Here is a 15,769-nt window from a genome sequence, read left to right as displayed (position 1 = left end):
AAAACTCAGACAGATATCGTATTCAAAAGCATTTATTGCATACATTCTGTACGTTTGTATATATATAAATCTATATATACACATGTATATAGATAGATAGACACATAATATCTCAATTATACGACGCAATGACTGCACGCCATACATTTACATCACCAGCTACACATTTAATCGATCACCTTTATGGTGTAAGAAGACAAGACACGACCGGACACCTGATTAAAACTCACTTAAGGTCTCGGATGTTTGTTTTTTTTACACAATGAGACGGTCAATGGTGACTCTCTAGACAAGCCAGAAGAGCGTGACCGCAGACTATAGGTAGCGATAGTTTCGTACACATCACACTGGACAGAGCAGACACCTTTGCACAGTTTAAACAGAGGTCTAAGGCTGTTCAGATTGACACCAGCTACACACACACACACACATATGCCAAATGAAACCGATCTGACATGTTTGTAGCTCAACATTATATTTCAAGCAGAAGTGACATGTTTATTGTTGTTTAGCATCATGTAGTTCAACCAGGCCCATAATCAAATCTGATTGGTCAAAAGTCGAGCGTTCATGAAATTCTGACCAATTCAGTGAAAGCTTAAAATGATCTTAAAGGGATAGTTCACACAGAAATGGAGAATTCAGTCATTATTTACACACCTTTAGCACCTGTAACACTAGTTTAAGTAAAAATTCTCATTATTATTGGCTTACAACCTATCTGTTATTAAGATATTGTCTGTTTATTAATACTTATAACGCACACATTCTTCATCATCCTATTTTAACCCCAGCTACTACCTTAATATCTATAAATAAGCAGCAAATTTAAGTTTTATTGAGGCAAAGGTCATAGATAGCTGATGGTTTATTAATATCGAGACTTTTATTTCAGCTCTGTTGAACACAAAAGAAGATATTTTGAAGAATGTTGGAAAAACCGGTAACCATTGACATCGATAGTATGAAAAAGACATCCATAGTTACCGGTTTTTATCATTCTTCAAAATATCTTCTTTTGTGTCCAAAGAAAACAACAGTAATTCATAGGTTTGGAAGCAGTGGAGATGAGTAAATGATGACAGAGTTGTCATGTTTGGGTGAACGATCCCTTTAGGTTAGCACAGTGTTGTTGGTTTTTATCAGGCTTTCTTATTATTATTTATTTTTTTATCAGGCTTTAGATACGCAATAAATTGACAGAATTTAATGAAAATTCTGTTTTCAGTACAAGTTAAGCTCAATCAACAGCAGTTGTGGTAGAAAGGAAGGAAGGAAGTGTTGGTTTGTTGCATTTAAAAGCAGAATTGATAAGTTTATCGTTTTATTAAATTGTCAAATTAAAATGTGTGTATTATTATTATTTGAGATGTAAAGTTGTGTGACATTTCTATTGTTGTTTCAGCGTTTACAACGTTAGACCGACAACTAAACTAAAATACATCCAAACACCCAAAGCTAATGCTAAATCTAATGCTAACTCCAACCCTAATGCTAACTACAACCCTAATGATAACCCTAAACCTAATGATAACCCAAACCCTAATGCTAGCTAATCCTAATGCTAATCCCAAGGCGTGGGGTTCTGGCAGCGGTGTGTTTGTCAACACAGTCGAGAACTGGGTGTACTGGTGTTAGTAACTGTACTGTCACCGAGTTTCAGGCGGCCGCTGCGATTTAGAAACTATACCAAAGTTGTTACAGACTTTACCAGACAGCTGAGGACCAAGGCCGGGGTGAAATCACGGGAGTTTTCTGGGAGAAATAACAAAATGGGAGGGTGGCGGGAGATTGGTCTGAAATACGAGAGACTCCTGGGAAAAACGAATGTTGGTAGGTATGCCCTAATGCTAACCCTAACCCCAACCAGAATGCTAACTCCAACCCTAATGCTAACCCAGAGATGAGTTGCAGCTAAGTTGGCAGTTCATTCCGCTGTGGCGACCCTGGATTAATAAGGGAACTAAGCCGAAAAGAAATCAAATAAATAAATGACATCCATACCCCAACGCTAATGCTAACCCCTATCCTAATGCTAACTCCAACCCTAATGCTAACCCCAACCCTAATGCTAACCGTAACCCTAATAACCCTAAACCTAATGATAACCCCAACCCTAATGCTAGCTAACCCTAATCCTAATGCTAATCCCAAGGCAAGGGGTTCTGGCAGCAGTGTGTGTTTGTCAACACAGTTGAGAACTGGGTGTACTGTGGTGTTAGTAACTGTACTATGGACCGGGTTTCAGGCGGCCTCTGCGATTTAGAAACAATACCAAAGTTGTTACAGACTTTACCAAAAAGCTGAGGACCAAGGCCGGGGTGAAATCACGGGAGTTTTCTGGGAGATATAACAAAACGGGAGGGTGGCGGGAGATTGGACTGAAATACAAGAGACTCCTGGGAAAAACAGCAATGTTGGTAGGTATGCCCTAATGCTAACCCTAATGCTAACCCAGAGATGAGTTGCAGCTAAGTTGGCAGTTCATTCCGCTGTGGCGACCCTGGATTAATAAGGGAACTAAGCCGAAAAGAAATCAAATGAATGAATGGCATCCAAACCCCAACGCTAATGCTAAACCTAATGCTAACCCCTATCCTAATGCTAACTCCAACCTTAATGCTAACCCCAACCCTAATGCTAAGCCTAAACCTAATGCTAACCCCAACCCTAATGCTAGCTAATCCTAATGCTAATCCCAAGGCGAGGGGTTCTGGCAGCGGTGTGTGTTTGTCAACACAGTTGAGAACTGGGTGTACTGTGGTGTTAGTAACTGTACTATGGACCGGGTTTCAGGCAGCCGCTGCGATTAGATACTATACCAAAGTTGTTACAGACTTTACCAGAAAGCTGAGGACTGTGGGCGGGCTGAAATCACGGGAGTTTTCTGGGTCAAATAACAAAACGGGAGGGTGGTGGGAGATTGGTCTGAAATACGAGAGACTCCTGGGAAAAACAGAAATGTTGGTAGGTATGCCCTAATGCTAACCCTAATGCTAACCCTAACCCCAACCAGAATGCTAACTCCAACCCTAATGCTAACCCAGAGATGAGTTGCAGCTGGAAAAGCATCCGCTCCGTAAAACGTGCTGGATAAGTTGGCAGTTCATTCCGCTGTGGCGACCCCGGATTAATAAAGGGACTAAGAAATCGAATTAGAAATCGAACCCTAGCTAGCATTAGAAATCGAACCCTAATGCTAGCTAACCCTAAACCTAATTCTAAACCCAAGAGGAGGGGTTCTGGCAGAGGTGTGTGGTTGTCAACACAGTTTAGAACTGTCATGTACTTTGGTGTTAGTAACTGTACTATGAACCGGGTTTCAGGCAGCCGCTGCGATCAGATACTATACAAATGTTGTTACAGACTGTACCAGAAAGCTGAGGACCGGGGGCGGGGTGAAATTACGGGACTTTTCCGGGAGAAATAACAAAACGGGAGGGTGGCGGGAGATTGGTCTGAGACTCCTGGGAAAAACAGGAATGTTGTCAGGTATGCCCTAACTCCAACCCTAATGCTAACCCTGACCACAACCAGAATGCTAACCCAGAGATGGGTTGCAGCAGGATGGCATCCGCTGCATAAAACACAGGGGCGTAGCGGACATTTTAAAAGTGGGGGGAGGGGCGGCTGTGTGAGATCATATGTTCATATATTTATTAATCACCTGTTTCTAAATGGTCTGTCTCTAAAAGTGAGGGGGACGGATCGCCCCCGTCCCCCCCGGTTGCTACGCCCCTGGTAAAACATGTGCTGGATAAGATGGCGGTTCGCTCCGCTGTGGCGACCCCGGATTAATAAAGGGACTAAGCCGAAAAGTAAATGAATGAATGAATGAACGACATCCAAACCTTAACGTTGTTACCAAAGTTGTTACAGACTGTACCAGAAAGCTGAGGACCAGGGACAGGGTGAAATTACTCAAGTTTTCCGAGAGAAATAACAAAACGGGAGGGTGGCGGGAGATTGGTCTGAAATACGAGAGACTCCTGCGAAAACGGAAGTTGGCAGGTATGCCCTAACCCCAACCATAATGCTAACTCTAATGCTAAACCTAAGCGCAACCGGAATGCTAACGCCAACCCTTATGCTAACCCTAACCAAAAAAGGATTATAATTTCGTTTCAAGCTAAGATCTGTGCTGTTGAAACATTTGTGACTCTGGACCACAAAACACAATTGTGTGTCAAAATAGAATTAAAAAAAAAAATTAACCCACACATCGCCTGAAAGCTGAATAAATGAGCGTTCTATTGACGTATGGTTTGATATGTAACATATCGATGTATGTTATGATAGGACAATATTGTGTTTGGACTCCAGAATCTGAGGGTTCAAGAAAATAATCAAGTAAATTTCGTATAATTCGTCCAAACGAAGTGCTTAGCATTGCGCATTATTATTTAAAAAATTTGATCAGACATGTTTAACGCTAGCGTGCACTTTTTTACGAAGATTTAGTGGCTAGTTCGTATGAATTTGTACGATCTCATTCGATCTCATTAGTACGATGTGCTAAGGGGCGGGGCGGGGTTTGTTGCCACGCCTCCTTTTTAAAATAGCACATTTTCGTTTGACTCGAATAAATTCGTACGAGTTAGCCAATAAACTGACAGAACGTAAAACAGTTACGTTCCTCGTGAGATCAAGCTGGACATTTACGAAAGATCCTCATGGGTCGTTCGAATAATTTTTGGCGTAAACGCAAAATTTCGACTAATAATTGTTACCGATGCAATGCAAATTTACACACTTTGACATCACGCAAGTGCTGTTCATAGAGTTTAACTTGTAAAACGTTCGTTTATCAAAACATATATTATTATTACTGCAAAGTAAGTACAAAAAAACGTACGCAAATAATTACCGTAGCGCAAATTCCAACATGTAAAGAGTCGTTATACTGGCATTGCTGAAAAGTTGAAACATGGGGATCAATCCTTGAGGAACACATGACCGTACATATGAAGAATATCACAATCCTGGGAAGACTTTGAGTGCAATACATTCATATCACAGGAGGAATCAATGACATCATCGTTATCATATTAGTGATTATGATATATATATATATGCTTAGCAGTCTCAGTTTAATTCACTGATGATAAATACACGACATAAGGCACTAGTAAAGAAACACGTTTACACCAACAACCGCTAACATCATGTGCAAAGCTCCAATGATACTCAAACCATCGTCTTCTTATGATTTATCATGCATTATTGCTTACTATAAGCTAACAACAAGACGAATACGGTGCTGAACCGTGCAGCTTTTTGCCCGTATCATTATATCTAGTGCTTGAGAATATATTTTCCCTGTTGTGAATGCAGAATATACCACTTGATTTATAATAAGGTGCGCATAAAAGTAACAAGGCAGCATGTTTAGGCAACATACTGTACATCTAGCATGGAAATCATATGAACATCAGAGATGGGTATAGGGAATGATACTGTATGAGCGGTGTGTGGCGGCACGGATGAAGACACTCCTTTTGCAACTCCCCAAGAGTTAAACATTTTAGTTTTACCATATTTAGATCCATTCGATCACTTTTAGCTTAGCTTAGCATAGATCATTGAATCGGATTAGACCGTTAGCATCTCGCTCGACATGCAAGGAGTTTTGAGAAGTTTCCTATCTAAAGCTGGACTCTTTTGTAGTCAGATCGTGCGCTAAGACTGATGGAAAATGAAAATTTGCTTTGTTCTAGGGCGATGTGGCTAGGAACTAAATTCTGGTGTAATAATCAAGGAACTTTGCTGATGTATCATGGCTGAAGCAGGAGCAATGATATTATGCGGCTGGTGAAAATTGACTTCCATCAACCTAACCAACATGGCACAGGGAGCATGTGCTAGTTAGACTACCTATCTGGGGACTATTTTCAGACATAATATAATTTTGTCAGAAATAATATCAGTTCCTTGATTATTACGCCAGAATTAGAGTTTAGTTCCTAGCCGTATCGGCCTAGAAAACAGCAACTTTTCATTTTCAGTCAGTCTTAGTGCACAATGTAACTACAGAAGCGTCAAGCTTCAAATAGGAAAACTATCGAAATTCTTAAGTCATTTTTTTTGAGCAAGATGCTAACGGTCTAATCCGATTCAATTATTTATGCTAAGCTAAGCTAAAAGTGTTCCTGCAAGACCCGGAAATCAGCTGAATGGATTAAAAAATGGTAAAACTCAAGTATTTAACACTGGGGGAGTTGTAAAATGAGCCTATTTCCCCCAAAAAGTGGAGCGTTCCTTTTAAAATGGCCTAGCATCAATGTTAGCAGCAGCTTTAATCACCGGATATAACAGACATGCAACAGTGGGTAAAAGATACCTCACTTCAAAGCATCAGCTCTTCTTAATTATTATAAAATTGATATATATTTCATATTATCCACCTTACTTTGATTCAAAATAAGGTATTGAGTGGAAATGTTCAAAACGTTGCATTACGAGTGATGTTTTGGTTGTGTTTTAGGCTAAAACACATATACATTGATTGGGGTTTTAGCATGCGGATGTGCGTAATGTGAACGAAGTCAAAGATACAGTCAAATATTTACGAATGTGACCCTGGATTACAAAAACTTTAGCCAAGAATACATTGTGAGGCTTCAAAATGATTGATTTTTCTTTTATAATCATTCAAATATTAAGTAAAGATCATCTTTCATTAAGACATTTTGTAAATTACCTTAATTACTTCATTTTTAATTAGTAATATGCATAATAAGAACTAAATTTAGACAATTTTGAAGGCAATTTACTGGATATTTAGATTTTTTTAACCCTCAGATTCGAATATTTTCAAAAATCTCAGCCAAATATTGTCCTTTCACAACACACCCTACATCAATGAAAACATTTATTCAGGGTTGTAGACGATACATAATTAACATTTATGACTTGTTTTGTGGTCCTGGGTCACAAACTGCCTAAACATTCATCAAAACTAGTTCCTAAATGAAAAGAAATGATTATGAAGTATCTCACCCACACATGGAAGACCTGTTAGAGCGAAGATTCGCAAAATGGACGCAGATTCTGTCAGTAAAAGGGGTTAAAAAATGAAAATTCCATCATCATCAACTTATATTTCCAACCTTTATGAGAGTCTTTCTTCTGCTGAACACATATTGCGAAGGAAAGAATGAAAACCTGTAACCATTTACTTCTATCGTAGGAAATACTATAGAAATCAAGGGTTACAGCATTCTTCAAAATATCTTCTTTTGTTTTCGACGTCCACTCATAAAGATTTGGATCTGCTCGAGTAAACAGAGCGCATTTATATTTTTGGGCGAGCTATCACTTTAAATCGGATGCTGTGAATTCGTTCACAAAAAAGTTTGTATATCGTATACAGTGAATTCATCCAGGGAAATTTCTCAAGCGTCCTCGTCCTCGGAATATAAAGTCGGGCATATTTTAATTTCCTGCATTTTCTACTTCATAGACCTACACATTGTTATACACTTTCAGCCTGATCTCACGAGAAAACGTAAGTATTTTTACGTTTTGTCAGTTTAGTGGCTAATTTGTACGAAATTGTACGATTTTAAAAAGGAGGCGTGGCACCTAAACCCCACCCCTAAACCCGACCGTCATTGGGTGGTGAGGAAATCGTGCTAAATCGTACGAATTAGATCGTACGAATTCATACGAATTAGCCGCTAAATCAAAAAGTTACGAATTGCCGTGAGATTGTGTTGTTAGTTATGAGAGTTTTTACTCGATAACTTTACGATAATTCGTCATATTTCGTCTTGACGTTTTGCATTGATTGCACAAAACAAATAATAATGAGAAATGTGCCGTACTGTACGTCTGAGCTGTTTCCAGAAATAATCCGCTTGCCGCAACTGAACACAGCAAAGTAAAGCACAGTAAAACGGCCAATCAGGACAGTGAGGTAGATGCTTTGAGCGATGGGCGACTCTGAAATGATCAATAATCATAAAAGAAAACAAATAGTTGTTTTTGTACTGCATAAACACCCATAGAAATCTGATATATGGCAATATAGGTCAATTATAGAAGCTTATGATTGGATTTCACACACTGGTAAAGAAAATTGGCTCAAGTTAAAATTGAAAGCCGCTGCAGAGCTTTTTAAGTTGACTCAACTTAAATCAAATACAGTACTTAGGTTAATAGCATACCTCCCTTTTTATATATTTTACAATTCCCGCTGTCATCCCGTAAAGGTATCTTCCTGTATCTTTCTATGAAGGGTGGCGATAAATATTTAAGAGACGATCCTCCCTATACGCAAACCCATACCGCCGAACCACCAGGGGGCGCTGTTATACATGAATCTATTCTGTGCTTTCATTTCATTTAGGCATGAAAACGCTTTGAAATCAAAATATAAACGGCAGGATTGCCTTCCTTTCCATTACACACTGAAAAGAAGCGTTGCATGCAAAACGGTTGCATACTATTTATTTGTGTTGAATTTAAACAAACAAATTAAATTTAATAAAGTTCAACTTAATTTGTTTGTTTAAATTCAGCCCAAATAAATTGTTTACAACCACTCAGCGTAAAAAAATTGAGTAAATCCAAGGAATCATCTTTGAATAATTTGTTTCAGTGCAGCCGCCATCCTATAATAACAATAACAACATTTAAACATGTCGATCTTGGTGGGTTTTCTTATAAACGCTGCTTTCGCGACACCTCTGTCATTTAACGTCATTAAACGAAACGTCATTAAACGAAACGTCATATACAGCGAAGAAACGGTTCGTGAGATTTGATAACGATTTAATTTCTTTATAATAGCTATTAAGGTAAATAGGCTGAACTTTTATTTATTTGCAGCTTTTTCTAATTATACGTATGCTATTCCGTCTTTTGTTAATAATAATAATTAATAATCAGGGCTTGACATTATGTTTTTTGATCACCAGCCACTGTGGCTAGTGGTTTTCACTATGGCCACAATTTTGTTTTCGGGAAAATATATTTTAAATGCATGAATTTGACTTTGGCATGCTAAAATTACTTGATTTAGATGTGTTTTATTTCACATCTCACAGTTTATATTCACTTCTTAGGGCTCGACACTAAAGATTTACCTTTTTTTTTTCTCTCTGGCCACACCGAGCTAATTATCTCCTAGCCACAAATGTTAAATAACGCGTAAAACCAAGCTAAATGTATATTTTTATTCAACAAAAATGTATCTCGCGTATCTAAAACTATACACAGCAATTTGCGGTCCTAGATCATCAATTAACTTTAGATAAATAGCAAGTTTATCTCGTAATGAAGCAATGTTATTGTAAAGGATGATAATTAAACCGCATTAACAATATTAACTGCAGGCGAAAGAAAGCCGGTGAAAAACATTCTGTTAATGTTAGGCATGTTAATAATCTGTTTAAAGAATGGTTAAAGCGGAAACGGCAACCGCTGCTGCTTACAAAAACATCTAGAGCTTTTGAAAGCCGCAGGACTATTTCAAAGAGAAACCACTGAACCAATTGCGTTTCCAGTCACGGTTGCTTCACGCAAGGAAATGCGACACGGGAGCTTTCAAGCACTCAAATCAGCTCTGCGCACGACACGCATATCGACAAATAGTCTTAAACTATAATTCTAATCTTTAGCGATAAGTAGGCCCACACGGAATGCCCGCGCAGTATTCCGCAGATTTTTAGCCCATCACTAATTCTGTTTATTTGTGCGTAAATCTATATTTAATCAGTTTTTAAATTAATTACAGTAATAATATTGACTAATATGAAAATGTTCATCTGATTTATGTACAGTTTCTACAGTAATATTTTCTGTCTATTAGTAGAGATATTACAACACAATCTCACGGCAATTCGTAAGTTTTTGATTTAGTGGCTAATTCGTACGAATTCGTATGATCTAATTCGTACAATTTAGAACGATTTGCTCATCCCCCAATGACGGTTGGGTTTAGGGGTGGGGTTAGGTGCTAAAATCGTACAATTTCGTACGACTGAACTCGACGAATTCGTACGAATTAGCCACTAAACTGGCAAAACGTAAAATACTTACGTTTTCTCGTGAGATCAGGCTGGATATTATATGAGAGACTTGCTTTGTTTACCAAATAAAGTGAATCTAATTGGATTTGCATTTTAAACATTAAATAAAAGTTAAAAAGGTGTTATTTTTAATTTCATTTATTAAGTTTTTAGTTATGATACTAAATAATTCCACAGAAATCCGCAGATTTTCACCAAAATTCTCCAAAAAACGTCCGCAGATTCCGTCTGGCCCTGGTGATAAGGCAGCATTGGCAATTTGTAAATTGGCTAGTAAGGGTGTCTGTCTAACCTGCCACAGGTGAAATCTACCCCGCATTTTGCGGGTGTTAATGTCAAGCCCTGTTAATAATAGTTAAAACATATTACTGAGCGTTTCAACTGTTTATTTACAATGAAACTCCTCCAGATGAACACATTTAGTCGTTTTTGGGAGTGGTGGTATCCCTTATTTTCACATCCCAATCTTGACAGCTAAGTTGAGTCAACTCAAAAAAAGCCTATATATAAATATATATGGCCAAACGTCAGATTCAAACAAGCAGAACAAATCATAGGACAGATTTTCAACATTTTTGCACAACTGCTTTACATAAACCAAGTGAAAAAGCAACTTTAGAAATCTAGAAAAATAACCTTTCGCCAGTGTTCAACCGATTCCATTTGCTGTTAGAAATACAAAACCTATGGCACTTTAAAAAAATAGATATCCAACAATGTTAGTCGTCAAGTAATACGTGGTCATGGATACTTGTTCCCACTCTGAATGACTACTAAGTTTGTTGACAAAAAAAAAATAGACGGTATATATTTATAAATCAACATAATAACCAAGATTTTCTTCCATGCTCAACTTTCCGCGCATGCCATATGTCGTATGTTTTGGTATCGCACATGTTCTGTAACGTTTAAACGTGACGAACTGCTGGTCTGAAGACATACATGTATAAATACACACACACACACATCTGTCCCAGTAGCACGTGGTTGTCTGGGGGCATAAGAACACCAGGAAGCATCTCACAAATCGTGTGCATGTAATCTGTGATTTCAAGTAAATAACGAATGCGCTTCATAAGTCAGTGCACTTCAAAACATCTGCTTTGTGTCGATCGTAAGAGTGTGTTGTCCGTATTTCCTCACATTCTGCCTCCGAATTTGACAATATGATTCCTTTTGAGGCGTTGAACGTGATTCCTTAGAAGAGACTACATTAGTTAGGGTCAACTTGTGGAGATTGTGTTGGGGGAGCTCTGCTGAAGCTTCTTACTGTCCTTGTAGATATAGGAGGTGGGGTCCATATTCATTTCTGTACCTGTGAATCAATAGAGAACACGCTTTTGAGGATATCCTGAAGGAGTTTACATTCACTGAAGGAAACACACATTTCATTGTCATTACAACAAACGTTTTTTAAATAAACACGTATCCCAATTTTGGTTCTTGCAACACATTCCAAAAACAGTTGGGACAGGATCAGTTTAGGGCTAGTAATCAGGTAAACTGGTGAAATAATGATGTGATTTGAAACAGGTGATGTCAACAGGTGATTGTAATTATGATTTGGTATAAAAGCAGCGTCCAAGAAAGGTCTAGTCCAGGGGTCACCAAACTTGTTCCTGGAGGGCCGGTGTCCTGCAGATTTTAGCTCCAACCCTAATCAAACACACCTGAATGAGCTAATCAAGGTCTTACTAGGTATACTTGAAACACCCAGCCAGGTGTGTTGAGGCAAGTTGGAGCTAAACTCTCCAGGGACACCGGCCCTCCAGGACCGAGATTGGTGACCCCTGATCTAGTCGTTTAGGAGCAAAGATAGGCCGAGGATTGCCAGTTTGCCAACAAATACCTGATAAAATGATTGAAATGTTTAAAAACAATGTTCCTCAGAGAAAGAGAGGAAGACATTTGAATAATTCACCATCAACAGTGCAGGGCATCATTAAAAGATTCAAGGAACTTGGAGGACTTTCAGTGCATAAAGGACAAGGGCGCAAGCTTAAGGTGAACTACAGTGATCTCCGGTCCCTCAGGCAGTGCTGCATCAAGAACCCTCATTTATCTATAAGCCATATCACCACATGGGCTCAGGACTACTTTGGCAAACCTTTATCAAGTATCACAATTTGTAGTTACGTCCACAAATGCCAGTTAAAACTGTACTGTGCCAAAAGGAAGCCCTATGTTAACAGTGTCCAGAAGCGCCGTTGACGTCTCTGGGCTCAGAGGCATCCCATCACACAGTGGAAACATGTCCTGTGCTCAGATGAATCAGTATTTCAGGTGTTTTTTGGGAGAAATGGACGCCGTGTGCTCTGAATCAAAGAAGAAAAGGATCATCCAGACTATTACCAGTCTAAAAGCCAGGGTCTGTCATGGTATGGGGTAGTGTCAGCGCCCTTGGCAAAGGTAACCTGCACTTCAGTGATGCACTATTAATGCTGAGAAGTACATAGAGATTATGGAGCACAATATGCTGCCTTCTTTTCCAGGGACACCTATTCGTATTTCAACAAGACAATGCGAAACCACAAGTCCTGGCTGTGAAGAACGGATACAGGTACTTGACTGGCCTGTCTGCAGTCCTGACCTGTCTCCAATAGAGAATGTGTGGCGCATTTTGAAACGCAAATTGCGACAATGAAAACCTCATACTGTTGCCCACCCTAAGACTTGTTTGCAGGAAGAATGGGACAAAATGACACCTGAAACACTTCATCACTTGGTGTCTTCAGTCCCTAAACTTCCTTTAAGTGTTGTGAACAGGAATGGCAACATTACAGTGGTAAATGCTGTACTATCGCAACTTTTTTTGGAAAAGTGTTGCAAAGCAAACACATTTTTGTGAAGCAAAATTGGAACACGTGTTTATTTTGAAGAAATTTATAAAGTATTTTAAAATAGAACTTTATTATTCATCTATTATCACAGTCAGTTGTAAAATAAGAGTAAAATTAACTCTAAGATAATAAAATAAACAATAATATAAATGCTTGCATTGTAATTATTGCTGTTATTATCTGTGGTTTTCTTTCTTTCTTTCTTGGAGTGAAATCTGTGTAACATAACAAACAAAAATCGAGCTGAGTTGATATGTTAAGGTTTAGCTAATGACCATTGACCCCTGACTAACAAACTACAAGTGTCCAGCAGGCAGCGCAGTAAACCATGCTCTGCAGCGCTGATACATTACATGCAGACAGTATAAAAGGAGATTTACTGCTGAACACAGAACTGTGCTTCCCTGACAAGATGCACATGAGAATCACGGCTAAATCGTTATATTGATTTCATATTGATTTAGTGCTAGTAATAACTTTCCAATCTTACAAGGTGTCCTAATTACATACGACACAATGCTGCGAAACGAGATCAAATGTCTTCCATGTTAAAAGGAGTTTTTGTCCTAACTATCCATGGTGGCATTTTAGAAATGCTTTCTTTTGTGTTAGGACAACATGAAGGAATTCAGTTAACTTACTCGTTTGTACGAATTTAAAGGGGTCAAATAAACATAAAACTATTAAGTTGTTCCCAAAAAAGCTAGAATTGGGTTGTTTCAGCTCATGTTAAAATAAGTACTTTGAACAGGTGCTGATTATGTGCTTTATTCAGTGTTAAATGCGACCAATGTGAGTTTGAACACCATTTTACATGACAGTAAGTGAAGTTTCATAAACTAATTTCAAGAGGAGCACGTGAGCACGACTGGCCACTCATCTGTATTCAGTAATAATCCAATCAGAGTGATCCTAGTTTACTATAAATGGATCATTTTCTCCCTACTGCTCTATCTTTGTTTCGGAAGGATCCCCCCTTCCACCCCATCTCCTCCTTTTCCTCCCTTTACCAAGGGAGAGCTCTCGAGACCTACCTGATCTCGGATATCCAGATATGCTTATTTGACCGGACGGGAGCCTTGGGCTCAAATATCTCCGAGCTCAGGGTTCTTTCTCAGGACAGAATGCCAAACCTGCTATAAACGCTAAGCCTATCTAAGTGGGAACTCTTGAATTGCCGTACGGAATGCAGCAGCAGATAGTTCACCTCAGATCTTGAAAAATAAATAACTAGCAAATGGTTTGAAAAATAAAAGCCAACCATGCGTATTTCAACAAGACGATGCAAAACCACATTCTGCACACATTACAAAGTCCGGACTTCGGAGGAAGAGGTTACAAGTACTTGACTGGGCTGTCTGCAGTCCCGACCTGTCTCCAATATAGAATGTGTGGCGCATTTTGAAGCGCAAAATGCGATAACGAAGACTCCGTCCTGTTGCCCACCTTAAGACTTGTTTGCAGGAAGAACGGGACAAAATGACACCTGAAACACTTCATCACATCAGAATAGGTTACCTCAGATCTTGAAAATAAAATAACTAGCGAATGGTTTCAAAATAAAAGTCCGAACTGAAAGTCAGTCACTCACACTCAAAGAAATATGTTTACTGCTTGTTCAAACTACTCATTTACAATGAGCTGAAACGACACAATTCTTGAGTATTTTATGGGACAACCTAATTGCTTTAGGTTCAATCCACTTCAATTTGTAAAAACGAATGAGCTTACTTAATTCCTTCATGTTTTCCCAACACAAATTAACAGCGTGGAGCATTATTTACAGTGCAGTAGGCTACTTTAATAATGTTAAAGTAGATTAATATGTATTAATTAGATTATAAACCATACCATTTTGTTGGGAGTGGAGTAGCTGCTATGTAAATGAATGTCGTCTCGTGTCGCGTTAAGTTGTGGACAGCCAAACTGCTTATCGCTCATATATTGTTTGGTGTGTTTCATAATAGACTGAACATTACTTGCTGAACATTTGTCACTCATTTATTTTCCTTCGGCTTAGTTCTTATTTATTAGGGGTCGCCACAGTGGAATGAACCGCCAACTATTCCAGCATATGTTTTACACGGCGGATGTTTGTCAAATAATATCAAGCAGAATATTATCCTATGTCTATTCGGCTACGTGTAGAAATGTTTCTCAGCTGTTTATGTACAGAACAGGGCATCATTATCATCATCATCATCGAGATGGGCAAGAGGAGTTAAGATCACACGCTATGATTGACAGATCTAGACTGAATGAGCGCTCTCTGACTCATAACAAATGCGCACGCACAAGAAACAGACACAGCTGTATGCTGTTTCAAGCTCTTGGGATGGCATATGTCAGTGGAACAATCTACTGGAATTATATTGAGAGTGTTTGTGAACACAAAGTAAATGTGAATAAAAATCTAATCTCAGTGGTACACCAATGATAACAGGTACATCTGTTCTACTTTCTCTTCTAGAGTCATTTCTGCTGGTGTTTAAATACATTTCCACCCATCTCGCCCTTAAGGCTCGTACACACCGGGACGCTTTTCGTTAGCGTTTATCGGCAGCGTTTTTCAAGACGTTTTCCGGATTTTCACAGGCTTCGAGCAAAAGCGTATGCAAAATCACTCCTTGACGTTAGATGGCGCTACACACTTTTAAGCTTCAGACTTGTAATGCAGAAGAAGAAGGAAGTTCACACGCTTGTTGTTATGGATGGTTCAAGTAGCAGCTCAAGCGCTAGCGATGAAAAAATGATTATTGTTCACTAAAGTAATAAGCAGCTCCACGTTCATATCGCCTCTGGGCATCTTCTTCAATGTGCGCTCGCATTGACAGTTTTGCGCTTGAGCGCCTCCAAGTGGCGTTTACTGTAACTTCAGCAGCTCTGTGCACGTGA

The sequence above is a fragment of the Danio aesculapii genome, chromosome 4 (assembly GCF_903798145.1).
Source record: "Danio aesculapii chromosome 4, fDanAes4.1, whole genome shotgun sequence".
NCBI classification, from domain to species: domain Eukaryota; kingdom Metazoa; phylum Chordata; class Actinopteri; order Cypriniformes; family Danionidae; genus Danio; species Danio aesculapii.
This window is presented reverse-complemented; position numbering follows the sequence as displayed.